This window comes from Rutidosis leptorrhynchoides, chromosome 2, assembly GCF_046630445.1.
Source record: "Rutidosis leptorrhynchoides isolate AG116_Rl617_1_P2 chromosome 2, CSIRO_AGI_Rlap_v1, whole genome shotgun sequence".
Taxonomy (NCBI): Eukaryota; Viridiplantae; Streptophyta; class Magnoliopsida; order Asterales; family Asteraceae; genus Rutidosis; species Rutidosis leptorrhynchoides.
This window is the reverse complement of record NC_092334.1, coordinates 536,424,111-536,438,748: the sequence shown is the minus strand read 5'-3', so window position 1 is coordinate 536,438,748 and position 14,638 is coordinate 536,424,111.

Sequence of the window (14,638 nt, the reverse complement as noted above, 5' to 3'; positions counted from 1 at the left end):
TCAATACACATATCAAAGTACTTCTACTTAGCAAAAATTCTCACAATTACATTCTCATTCATTTTCATCAACATCTCTACTCGTATGTACCCGTATTCGTACTCGTACAATACACAACTTCTAGATGTATTTACTATTGGTATATACACCTTTAATCATTCATTCTTAGCAGCCATCTTAGAGTCAAAAACATGTGGAACCATTATTTAACAACTTGTATGACTAATGAGCTAAAAACAAACTTAAGGATCTTTTTTTTTCTTTATAACAAGTAATCCCGTTTTTATGATTTCACCCCATTTTTCCATTCTATTTTCTCATACTTACACTCCAAATTCTCTCTCAAAATACTCCTAACATCATACTTGATCATCTCTAAGAATTTTCACCATCTTTTAGCTTCAATTACAAGCTTTAATCATCATAAAAACAACCATTCAAGAACACTTCAAGAAATCTTTCAAACTTGCTAGCTTACTTCCAATCTTGCAAATCCATTTCAAGTGATCATCCAATCTCAAGAAATCTTTCTTATTTACAGTAAGATATCTTTCTAATTCAAGATAATACTCATACTCAAACTTTGATTCAATTTCTATAACTATAACAATCTTATTTCGAGTGGAAATCTTACTTGAACTTGTTTTCGTGTCATGATTCTACTTCAAGAACTTTCAAGCCATCCAAGGATCCTTTGAAGCTAGATCTATTTTTCTCTTTTACAGTAGGTTTATCGACAAAACTTTAGGTAGTAATGATGTTCATAACATCATTCGATTCATACATATAAAGCTATCTTATTCGAAGATTTAAACTTGTAATCACTAGAACATAGTTTAGTGAATTCTAAACTTGTTCGCAAACAAAGTTAATCCTTCTAAATTAACTTTTAAAATCAACTAACACATGTTCTATATCTATATGATATGCTAACTTAATGATTTAAAACCTGGAAACACGAAGAACACCGTAAAAGCGGACATACGCCATCGTAGTGAAACCGGGGGCTGTTTTGGGTTAGAAAAATAAAAACTATCTTAATCTTTGAATTGGAAGTTTGTTTTTTGGAAAACTGATATTACATATGAACATGATACTATATCCAAAAATCATGGTTAAACATAAAGTGGAAGTATGTTTTTCAAAATGGTCATCAAGATGTCGTTCTTTCGACGGAAATGACTACCTCTTTAAAAAATAACATGTAACCTGTATTTTCGACTATAAACTTATACTCTTTCTGTTTAGTTTCATAAATTTTAGTTCATTATGAAACCATAGCAACTTGAATCACTCAAAATGGATTTGAAACGAAGAAATGACGGGTAAAACAAAATTAGATAAATTTGCTAGTTTTAGCTACAAAAATTTTGTAACAAATCTAGACTAAACATATCCTAACTAATTTATATTGTATTACACATATTATGTAATCTTGGGATACCATAGACACGTATGCAATGTTTTGACATATCATATCGACCCATCTATATATATATTTCGGAACAACCATAGACACTCTATATGCAGTAATGTTTGAGTTAGCTATACAGGGTTGAGGTTGATTCCAAAATAATATATATACTTTGAGTTGTGATCTAGCCCGAGACTTGTATACACTGGGTCATGGATTGATTCGAGATAATATATATTGATTTATTTCAGCACATCTTACTGTAGACAACTAGTTGTAGGTTACTAACGAGGACTGCTAACTTAACAAACTTAAATCATAAAAACGTAATAAAAAATGTTGTGAATATATTTAAATCGTACTTTGATATATATGTACATATTTGTTATAGGTTCGTGAATCGACCAGTGGCCAAGTCTTATTTCCAACGAAGGAAAAATCTGTGAATATAGTCCCACTTTTAAAATCTATTATTTTTGGGATGAGAATACATGCAGTTTTATAAATGTTTTACAAAATAGACACAAGTTATCAAAATTACATTCTATGTTGAATTATTGAACCGAATATGCCTTTTTTTAGCTTGGTAGCCTAAGAATTGGTGTTTATTATAATTGCCACCAATTGACGAGAATCCTAAAGATAGATCTATTTGGCCCAACAAGCCTCATCCGAGTTACAGATGCTTTAGTACTTCGATTTATCATGTCTGATGAGAGTCCCGGAATGATGGGGATATTCTATATGCATCCTGTTAAGGTTGGTTACCAGGTGTTCATCATATGAATGATTTTTATGCAGATTGCATGTTGTTTATGAGATATGGAAATATGAAATCTTGTGGTCTATTATTACGATTTGATAAATATATAGGTTAAACCTATAACTCACCAACATTTTTGTTGACGTTTAAAGCATGTTTATTCTCAAGTGATTATTAAGAGCTTCCGCTGTTGCATGCTAATTTATGGACAAGAGTTGGAGTCAGCATTCTTGTATAATATTGTTTAAAAACTGCATTCGAAGACTTAAATTGATGTGTAATATTATTGTAAACCATTATGTAATAATCGTGTGAAAACGCTAAATTTTAGATTAGCATTATTTGATAATCGTCGTAATATTTTTAAACCTTTATCAATAAAATAAAGGTTATGGTTTGTTTTAAAATCGAATGCAGTCTTTGAAAAACGTCTCATATAGAGGTCAAAACCTCGCAACGAAATCAATTAATATGGAATGTTTATAAATCGATATGAACGGGACATTTCAGTTGGTATCCGAGCGTTGGTCTTAGAGAACCAGAAATTTACATTAGTGTGTCTTATCGAGTATGTAGGATGCATTAGTGAGTCTGGACTTCGACCGTATATTTTTCTTTAAAAACGATTGCTTAACACTTTTTGTTGAAAACTATATATATTTAACATGTAAATATTATGTGATATATTAATCTCTTAACGTATTTGATAATGTGTGATAGATGTCTACCTCTAGTACAAATCCCATCGACTCACCTAATAATAATGAAGAGTCGAATATATTTTGGGAAGATTTACAAATTCCCGAAGAGGAACCGGAAGAAGAGGAACCGGAAGAGGAGGAACCGGAAGAAGAGGAACCGGAAGAAGAGGTTACGGAGGGGGAAATTTTAGGAACCACTGAAAAACAGACAAATAAAAGAAAACCCTCAATTAATGGACCAAAATTAATAATGGTCAATGGTGTTTCCGCCGAGGAAGCAAAATATTGGGAAGATTACCAATTTTCCGATGAATCGGATCCCGATGAGGATTCCGACGATGTTATAGAAATTACATCGACTAAGTTTGAAAAATTAAAAGAAAATAATAAGGGAAAGGGCATCAAAATAGATAAACCTGATTCCAACCCGATGAACTTTATATGTATCGTCAACACCCGTATTTCTTAAGTTGTAACAATAACCCGGGAACCTCAAAGCCACCAGGTTTTTCTAAACCATTTGTGAAAACAACGGCTCGTATTAGAGGAACATCATATATACCTAGAAAATTAGCAAAACGAAACATGTCCGAAGAGGAAGAAACTAGTGATTCGGAATAAAGAGTTGTAATCATGAGGTGTAAAATATGTAAAATAAGTGTGCTTGTACTTTTCTTGTTGTATGTGAAAATTGCTTGTATTATTATCTTTTACGAATCTAATTCTCGTCTGTTTTATAGTATAAAAACACAATGGACGTTAAGGATAGAAAACCAAAAATTTTAGAAGACCTACCCGGGGACATGATTGATGAAATCTTGTCTAAAGTCGGTCAGAATTCGTCGGCACAATTATTTACGGCAAAATTAGTTTGTAGAACATTTGAAGAACATTCCAGGCATGCCTTAGTTTATAAAAGGATTTCATTTGAAAGATGGGGTATATCACATTGGGGACATTGTAAGTTACGCCTTGTTTTCTTTAAAGCGTTAAATGCGGGAAACCCAAATGCAATTTTACGCTACGGGTTAAGAACCTATTTTGACTAAACATATCCGAACGTAGGACTTCGTGAGTTAGAAAGAGCTTCTAACATGCAACATAAAGAAGCATGTTATGCTTACGGGTTAGTGATGTTCGCTTCTCACCAAAGTGAGAAAAAGAACATCGGATTACAACTTTTAAATAAAACCTTCCCATAAGTGACGGATTCAGTAGTTGGGGTAAGAAATAAGGTTTTTAGATTTTTACGGAGCTGTTGGGCATTACGAAACCCTCGTCCCTTTGACGACGTTACAACATGCTGTCTTGTCAACGGCCACAACGGTTATGTTCCACAAGACCAAGGATGGGAAGTAGTCTTAGTAAAACCAGAATGCATGACTTGTTTCTGGACTTATGAATTACGTGTTTTTATTGCCTTTGCTGAACGACTTGCGTATTAACCAGGATTGTTGTCACAACTGTTTTGTATCAAAGTTGTGCTATATTTCATGCTATATGTAAAATAGCGATATTGTAAATTTGTAAAAATATTGTATAAAAGTTTGAACGCGAAATATTATTGTATTTAGTTTTTCATATAGAATCGTAGTAGTTGAATTTTATAGTAGCTACTAAGTATGAACTTAACGGGTAGGTATTACCCGAATTAAAACTTATAAAACGCTAATATGAAGAAAAAGCTTTTATAAAAGAGTTCATATAATGCTACGAAATACTATTGACTACTCTTAAATTCTATATGATTAACTCAATTCTTTTGGCTATTTTTGAAGGAAATGGCACCGACGACTTGTCAGAACTTGAACATGAGTGAGGAAGACTTCCGTGTTTTCCTTGCTGCGAATATAGCCGCAGTGCAGGCCGCAATGCAAAATAACCATAATAACTCTGGTTCTAGCAGTGGAACTAATTCCACAAGAAATCGGGTAGGATGCTCCTACAAAGAATTCACTGCCTGTAAACCTTTGGAATTCGATGGAACCGGGGGTCCAATCGGATTAAAACGGTGGACCGAAAAGGTTGAATTAGTGTTTGCCATAAGTAAATGTACTGAAGAACACAAAGTAAAGTATGCTACGCATACCTTCACAGGTACTGCGTTAACATGGTGGAACACCTATCTCGAGCAGGTGGGTCAAGATGCTGCTTACGCACTACCGTGGTCAGCATTCAAGCACTTGATGAACGAGCAGTATCGTCCCAAAAACGAGGTCAATAAGCTTAAGGTAGAGCTTTCGACATCACCACGTATAAACGACGATTCACAGAGTTGAGCCTATTGTGTCCAAGAGCGTTCGAAGATGAAGAGGAGAAGATTGACGCATTTGTAAAAGGGTTACCAGAAAGGATTCAAGAAGATGTGAGTTCACATGAGTCCGCCTCCATACAAAAGGCAAGTCGAATGGCTCACAAACTCATAAATCAGATTGAAGGAAGGATTAAAGAACAGGCGGCCGAAGAGGCCAACACGAAACAAGTCAAGAGAAAGTAGGAGGAAAACAGTGACAAGAGTTACCAATACAAAAATAACAACAATCACAACCACAATCGCAACAACTATACCAACAACCGCAACATCAATCGCAACAACAACAAGCGTCCCAACAACAATAACTTCACCAAACGTCCCAACAACAATAACAACCACATCAATCCCAATAGCAATCTCAATAACAACAATGACAACAACAATCAGAAAATTCCATGCTATAGGTGTGAAGGATATCATCCGGGTAAATTTTGTGAAGTAGTATGTACCCAATGTAATAGGAAGGGTCATGCTGCAGCGAAGTGTGAAGCATTCGGACCAGTGACTAAAAGAACAAATACTGCCCACATTATTTGTTTCAGATGCGGAAAGAAGGGCCACTACAAAACTACGTACTCAAACCAGGGAAATAATAATGCGCAAAGCCGTGGGAGAGTTTTTAACATTAATGCGGAAGAAGCGCAGGAAGACCCGGAGCTTGTTACGGGTACATTTCTTATCGATGAAAAACCTGCTTATGTTTTATTTGATTCGGGTGCGGATAGAAGCTATATGAGTAGAGATCTTTGTGCTAAATTAAGTGGTCCATTGACGTCTATGAATAATAATTTTTTACTCGAATTAGCAAACGGTAAATTAATTTCAGCAGATAAAATAAGTCAGAATCGAGAAATTAAACTGGTTAGCGAAACGTTTAAGATTGATTTGATACCAGTAGAGTTAGGGAGTTTTGATGTGATAATTGTCATGGACTGGTTGAAAAAGGAGAGAGCAGAGATCGTATATTACAAAAATGCAATTCGCATTGTACGAGAAGAAGGAAAACTCTTAATGGTGTACGGAGAAAAGAGCAATGCGAAGCTAAACCTTATTAGTAACTTGAAGGCGCAAAAGCTAATAAGAAAAGGTTGCTATGCCGTTCTAGCACATGTCGAGAAAATACAAACCGAAGAGAAGAACATCAATGATGTTCCCGTCGTAAAAGAATTTCCCGATGTATTTCCGAAAGAATTACCGGGACTACCTCCACACCGATTTATGGAATTTCAAATAGATCTTGTACCAGGAGCTGCACCAATAACTCATGCTCCATACAGACTAGCACCCAGTGAAATGAAGGAACTCTAAAGCTAACTACAAGAACTTTTAGAACGTGGTTTCATACGACCAAGTACATCACCATGGGGAGCTCCTGTTTTGTTTGTCAAAAAGAAGGATGGTACATTCAGGTTGTGTATCGACTACCGAGAGTTGAACAAACTTACCATCAAGAACCGTTATCCACTACCGAGAGTCGACGACTTATTTGATCAACTACAAGGCTCTTCAGTTTATTCGAAGATTGATTTACGTTCTGGGTATCATCAAATACGGGTGAAGGAGGATGATATTCCGAAGACTGCTTTCAGAAGGCGTTACGGTCATTACGAGTTTATGGTTATGCCGTTTGGGTTGACTAACGCACCAGTTGTGTTCATGGACCTCATGAACCTAGTGTGTGGACCATACCTTGATAAGTTTGTCATTGTTTTCATCGATGACATACTTATTTACTCAAAGAATGATCAAGAGCACAAAGAACATTTGAGAAAAGTGCTAGAGTTGTTGAGGAAAGAAAAACTGTACGCTAAATTTTCAAAGTGTGCATTTTGGTTGGAAGAAGTTCAATTCCTCGGTCACATAGTGAACAAAGAAGGTATTCAGGTGGATCCGGCGAAGATTGAAACTGTTAAAAAATGGGAAACCCCGAAAACTCCGAAACATATACGCCACTTTTTAGGACTAGCTGGTTACTACAGAAGATTCATCCAAGATTTTTCCAAAATAGCAAAACCCTTGACTGCATTAACGCATAAAGGGAAGAAATTCGAATGGAAGGATGAGCAGGAGAAAGCGTTTCAATTATTGAAGAAAAAGTTAACTACGGCACCTATATTGTCATTGCCTGAAGGGAATGATGATTTTGTGATATATTGTGATGCCTCAAAGCAAGGTCTCGGTTGTGTATGAATGCAACGAACGAAGGTAATTGCTTATGCGTCTAGACAATTGAAGATTCACGAGCAGAATTATACGACGCATGATTTGGAATTAGGCGCGGTTATTTTTGCATTAAAGACTTGGAGGCACTATTTATATGGGGTCAAAAGTATTATATATACCAACTACAAAAGTCTTCAACACATATTTAATCAGAAACAACTGAACGTGAGGCAGCGTAGATGGATTGAGTTATTGAATGATTACGATTTCGAGATTCGTTACCACCCGGGGAAGGCGAATGTGGTAGCCAACACTTTGAGTAGAAAGGACAGAGAACCTATACGGGTAAAAAATATGAATATAATTATTCGTACTAACCTTACTACTCAAATAAAGGAGGCGCAACAGGGAGTTGTAAAAGAAGGGAATTTGAAAAATGAAATACCCAAAGGGTCAGAGAAACACCTTAATATTCGGGAATACGGAACTCGATATAGAGCTGAAAGAATATGGGTACCAAGGTTTGGAGATGTGAGAGAAAAGGTACTTAAGGAAGCACATAAAACCAGATATTCAGTACATCCCGGAGCGGGAAAGATGTACAAAGATCTCAAGAAACACTTTTGATGGCCCGGTATGAAAGCCGATATTGCTAAATACGTAGGAGAATGTTTGACGTATTCTAAGGTCAAAGCTGAACATCAGAAACCATCAGGTATACTTCAGCAACCTGAAATCCCTGAATGGAAATGGGAAAACATTACCATGGATTTCATTACTAAATTGCCAAGGACTGCAAGTGGTTATGATACTATTTGGGTAATAGTCGATCGTCTCACCAAGTCAGCACACTTTCTGCCAATGAGAGAAGATGATAAAATGGAGAAGTTAGCACGACTATACTTGAAGGAAGTTGTCTCCAGACATGGAATACCAGTCTCTATTATCTCTGATAGGGATGACAGATTTGTTTCAAGATTCTGGCAGACGTTACAACAAGCATTTGGGACTCTTCTAGACATGAGTACTGCCTATCATCCACAAACTGATGGGCAGAGCGAAAGGACGATATAAATGCTTGAAGACATGCTACAAGCATGTGTTATTGATTTTAGAAACAGTTGGGATCGACATCTACCATTAGCAGAGTTTTCCTACAACAACAGTTCCCATTCGAGTGTTGAGATGGCGTCGTTTGAAGCACTCTATGGTAGAAAGTGCAGGTCTCTAATTTTTTGGAGTGAAGTGGGGGATAGATAGATTACGGGTCCAGAGATAATTCAAGAAACTACCGAGAAGATCATTCAAATTCAACAACGGTTGAAAACCGCCCAAAGTCGACAAAAGAGTTTCGCGGACATTAAAAGAAAAGACATAGAATTTGAAGTTGGAGAGATAGTCATGGTTAAGGTTTCACCTTAGAAAGGCGTTGTTTGATTTGGTAAACGGGGGAAACTAAATCCAAGGTACATTGGACCATTCAATATTATTGATCGTGTCGGATCGGTAGCTTACCGACTTGAGTTACCACAACAACTCGTGGCTGTACATAACACTTTCCACGTCTCGAATTTGAAGAAATGTTTTGCTAAAGAAGATCTCACTATTCCGTTAGACAAAATTCAAATCAATGAAAAACTTCAATTCATCGAAGAACCCGTTGAAATAATGGATCTTGAGGTTAAAAGACTTAAGCAAAATAAAATACCAATCGTTAAAGTGCAATGGAATGCTCGTAGAGGACCCGAGTTCACCTGGGAATGTGAAGATCAGATGAAGAAGAAATACCCGCATCTATTTCCAGAAGATTCGTCAATACCTTCAACAGCTTAAAATTTCGGGACGAAATTTATTTAACGGGTAGGTACTGTAGTGACCTTAACTTTTCCATATTTATATATATTAAATGTGATTGATATTTACATGATTAAATGTTTCCAACATGATAAGCAATCAAACTTGTTAAGACTTGATTATTTGAAATGAGTTTCATATAGACAATTGATCACCCAAGTTGACCGGCGATTCACGAACGTTAAAAACTTGTAAAAACTACATGGTGTTATATAAATGGATATATATATGGTTAACATGAGATTATGATAAGTAAGTATCTCCATAAATATATTAACAATGAGTTATATACAAACAAATGAGATTATTGATTTAAGAAACTCGAAAATGATATATATAACGATTATCGTTATAACAACGTCTTACTAGATACATATGTATCATATTAAGATATTGTTACACTATATTTAACATGATAAAATGGTAATTAAGTAAATCATTAAGTGTGTTAACAATGAACTACATATGTAAAAACAAGACTACTAACTTAAGGATTTCGAAACAAGACATATATGTAACGATTATCGTTGTAATAGTATTTTAACATATATATATATATATATATATATATATATATATATATATATATATATATATATATATATATATATGATGTTAAGATATATTTATACACCATGTTATTATGATAAAATAACAATTTAACATCTTATTTAAGTATTATAACAATGGATTAATTACATTTAACAAGATCGTTAACTTAAAGGTTTCAAAACAACACTTACATGTAACGACTAACGGTGACTTAACGACTCAGTTAAAATGTATATACATGTAGTGTATTAATATGTATTAGTACACTTTTGAAAGACTTCAAGACACATATCAAAGTACTTCTACTTAGCAAAAATGCTCACAATTACATTCTCATTCATTTTCATCAACAATTCTACTCGTATGTACCCGTATTCGTACTCGTACAATACACAGCTTCTAGATGTATTTACTATTGGTATATACACCTTTAATCATTCATTCTTAGCAGCCATCTTAGAGTCAAAAACATGTGGAACCATTATTTAATAGCTTGTATGACTAATGAGCTAAAAACAAACTTAAGGATCATTTTTTTTTCTTTATAACAAGTAATCCCATTTTTATGATTTCACCCCATTTTTCCATTCCATTTTCTCATACTTACACTCCAAATTCTCTCTCAAAATACTCCTAACATCATACTTGATCATCTCTAAGCATTTTCACCATCTTTTAGCTTCAATTACAAGCATTAATCATCATAAAAACAACCATTCAAGAACACTTCAAGAAATCTTTCAAACTTGCTAGCTTACTTCCAATCTTGCAAATCCATTTCAAGTGATCATCCAATCTCAAGAAATCTTTCTTATTTACAGTAAGATATCTTTCTAATTCAAGGTAATACTCATACTCAAACTTTGATTCAATTTCTATAATTATAACAATCTTATTTCGAGTGGAAATCTTACTTGAACTTGTTTTCATGTCATGATTCTACTTCAAGAACTTTCAAGCCATCCAAGGATACTTTTGAAATGTCCCGTTCATATTGATTATAAACGTTCCATATTAATTGATTTCGTCGCGAGGTTTTGACCTCTATATGAGACGTTTTTCAAAGACTGCATTCATTTTTAAAACAACCATAACCTTTATTTTATCTATAAAGGTTTAAAAAGCATTACGTAGATTATCAAATAATGATAATCTAAAATATACCGTTTACCCATGACCATTACATAATGGTTTACAATAAGAATATATTACATCAAAAATAACTTTCTTGAATGCAGTTTTTACATAATATCATACAAGCATGGACTCCAAATCTTGTCCTTATTTTAGTATGCAACAGCGGAAGCTCTTAATAATCACCTGAGAATAAACATGCTTAAAACGTCAACAAAAATGTTGGTGAGTTATAGGTTTAACCTATATATTATCAAATCATAATAATAGACCACAAGATTTCATATTTCAATATACATCCCATACATAGAGATAAAATTCATTCATATAGTGAACACCTGGTAACCAACATTAACAAGATGCATATATAAGAATATCCCCATCATTCCGGGACACCCTTCGGATAAAATATAAATTTCGAAGTACTAAAGCATACGCTACTTTGGATGGGGTTTGTTAGGCCCAATAGATCTATCTTTAGGATTCGCGTCAATTAGGGTGTCTGTTCCCTAATTTTAGATTACCAGACTTAATAAAAAGGGGCATATTCGATTTCGATAATTCAACCATAGAATGTAGTTTCACGTACTTGTGTCTATATTGTAAATCATTTATAAAACCTGCATCTATTCTCATCCCAAAAATATTAGATTTTAAAAGTGGGACTATAACTCACTTTCACAGATTTTTGCTTCGTCGGGAAGTAAGACTTGGCCACTGGTCGATTCACGAACCTATAACAAATATGTACATATATATCAAAGTATATTCAAAATATATTTACAACAATTTTAATACATTTTGATGTTTTAAGTTTATTAAGTCAGCTGTCCTCGTTAGTAACCTACAACTAGTTGTCCAACGTTAGATGTACAGAAAAAAAATTGATATATATTATCTTGAATCAATCCACGACCCAGTGTATACACATCTCAGGCTAGATCACAACTCAAAGTATATATATTTTTGGAATCAACCTCAACCCTGTATAGCTAACTCCCTCATTACCGCATATATAGTGTCTATGGTTGTTCCAAATAATATATACACATGGGTCGATATGATATGTCAAAATATTTGCATACGTGTCTATGGTATCCCAAGATTACATAATATATTAGAATACATGTGTAATACAATATAAGTTAGCTAGGATATGATTGATATAGATTTGTTACCAATTTTCACGTTGCTACAACAAGAAAAATTATCCAATCTTGTTTTACCCATAACTTCTTCATTTTAAATCCATTTTGAGTGAATCAAATTGCTATGGTTTCATATTGAACTCTATTTTATGAATCTAAATATAAAAAGTATAGGTTTATTGTCGGAAATATAAGTTACAAGTCGTTTTTGTAAAGGTAGTCATTTCAGTCGAACGAACGACGTCTAGATGACCATTTTAGAAAACATACTTCCACTTTGAGTTTAACCATGATTTTTGGATATAGTTTCATGTTCATAAGAAAAATCATTTTTCTAGAAGAACAACTTTTAAATTACAGTTTATCATAGTTTTTAATTAACTAACCCAAAACAGCCCGCGGTGTTACTACGACGGCGTATGTCCGGTTTTATAGTGTTCTTCGTGTTCCCAGGTTTTAAATCATTAAGTTAGTATATCATATAGATATAGAACATGTGTTTAGTTGATTTTAAAAGTCAAGTTAGAAGAATTAACTTTTGTTTGCGAACAAGTTTAGAATTAACTAAACTATGTTCTAGTGATTACAAGTTTTAACCTTCGAATAAGATAGCTTTATATGTATGAATCGAATGATGTTATGAACATCATTACTACTTCAAGTTTTCTGGATAAAGCTACTGGAAATGTGAAAAATGGATCTAGCTTCAAAGGATCCTTGGATGGCTTGAAAGTTCTTGAAGCAGAATCATGACACGAAAAACAAGTTCAAGTAAGATTTCCACTCGAAATAAGATTGTTATAGTTATAGAAATTGAATCAAAGTTTGAATATGAGTATTACCTTGTATTAGAAAGATATCTTACTGTAAATAAGAAAGATTTCTTGAGATTGGATGATCACTCTACAAGATTGGAAGTAAGCTAGCAAACTTGGAAGTATTCTTGATTTTATGAAACTAAAACTTGTAGAATTTATGAAGAACACTTAGAACTTGAAGATAGAACTTGAGAGAGATCAATTAGATGAAGAAAATTGAAGAATGAAAGTGTTTGTAGGTGTTTTTGGTCGTTGGTGTAGGGATTAGATATAAAGAATATGTAATTTTATTTTCATGTAAATAAGTCATGAATGATTACTCATATTTTTGTAATTTTATGAGATATTTCATGCTAGTTGCTAAATGATGGTTCCCGGATGTGTTAGGTGACTCACATGGGCTGCTAAAAGCTGATAATTGGAGTGTATATACCAATAGTACATACATCTAAAAGTTGTGTATTGTACGAGTACGAATACGGGTGCATACGAGTAGAATTGTTGATGAAACTGAACAAGGATGTAATTGTAAGCATTTTTGTTAAGTAGAAGTATTTTGATAAGTGTCTTGAAGTCTTTCAAAAGTGTATGAATACATATTAAAACACTACATGTATATACATATTAACTGAGTCGTTAAGTCATCGTTAGTCGTTACATGTAAGTGTTGTTTTGAAACCTTTAGGTTAACGATCTTGTTAAATGTTGTTAACCCAATGTTTATAATATCAAATGAGATTTTAAATTATTATATTATCATGATAATATGATGTATGAATATCTCTTAATATGATATATATACATTAAATGTCGTTACAACGATAATCGTTACATATATGTCTCGTTTCAAAATCATTAAGTTAGTAGTCTCGCTTTTACATATGTAGTTCATTGCTAATATACTTAATGATATGTTTACTTATAATAATATCATGTTAACTATATATATATATATATATTTATATATATATATATATATATATATATATATATATATATATATATCCATATATATGTCATCATATAGTTTTTATAAGTTTTAACGTTCGTGAATCACCGGTCAACTTGGGTGGTCAATTGTCTATATGAAACCTATTTCAATTAATCAAGTCTTAACAAGTTTGATTGCTTAACATGTTGGAAACACTTAATCATGTAAATAACAATTTCATTTAATATATATAAACATGGAAAAGTTCGGGTCACTACAGTACCTACCCGTTAAATAAATTTCGTCCCGAAATTTTAAGCAGTTGGAGGTGTTGACGTATCTTCTGGAAATAAGTATGGGTATTTCTTCTTCATCTGATCTTCTCGTTCCCAGGTGAACTCGGGTCCTCTACGAGCATTCCATCGAACCTTAACAATTGGTATCTTATTTTGTTTAAGTCTTTTAACCTCACGATCCATTATTTCGACGGGTTCTTCGATGAATTGAAGTTTTTAGTTGATTTGGATTTCGTCTAACGGAATAGTGAGATCTTCTTTAGCAAAACATTTCTTCAAATTCGAGACGTGGAAAGTGTTATGTACTGCCGCGAGTTGTTAAGGTAACTCAAGTCGGTAAGCTACTGGTCCGACACGATCAATAATCTTGAATGGTCCAATATACCTTGGATTTAATTTACCTCGTTTACCAAATCGAAAAACGCCTTTCCAAGGTGCAACCTTAAGCGTGACCATCTCTCCAATTTCAAATTCTATATCTTTTCTTTTAATGTCGGCGTAGCTCTTTTGTCGACTTTGGGCAGTTTTCAACCGTTGTTGAATTTGGATG